Source organism: Lupinus angustifolius, unplaced genomic scaffold, assembly GCF_001865875.1.
Source record: "Lupinus angustifolius cultivar Tanjil unplaced genomic scaffold, LupAngTanjil_v1.0 Scaffold_732, whole genome shotgun sequence".
Lineage (NCBI taxonomy): Eukaryota > Viridiplantae > Streptophyta > Magnoliopsida > Fabales > Fabaceae > Lupinus > Lupinus angustifolius.
The window spans coordinates 728-1,152 of NW_017728057.1; positions in this window are offsets into that span (position 1 = coordinate 728).

The following is a 425-nucleotide window of genomic DNA, read 5'->3' on the forward strand; positions in this document are numbered from 1 at the left end:
GAGGATGAGAAAGAGGATGAGGGTAGGATGAGGAGGAGGAGGAAGAGGATTGGATGAGGATGAGGAGGAGGAAGTGGATTAGGATGATGATGAGGACGAGGATGAGGATAAGAATATGAATGAGGATAGGATGAGGATGAGGATGAGGATGAGGAAGAGGATAAGATGATGATTAGAATGTGGATGAGGATAAGGATAGGCTGAGGAGGAGGATAAGGATAAGGAAGAGGAACAGGATGAGGATGAGGATAGGATGAGGACGATATTGAGGATGAGGAGGAGGATGAGGATGAGAATGAGGACGAGGATAGGATGAAGACGAGGATGAGGATAGGATGAGGATGTGAATAGGATAAGGATGAGGACGAGGATAGGATATGGATGACGATGAGGAAGAGGATAAGGATGAGGAAGAGGATAAGGAT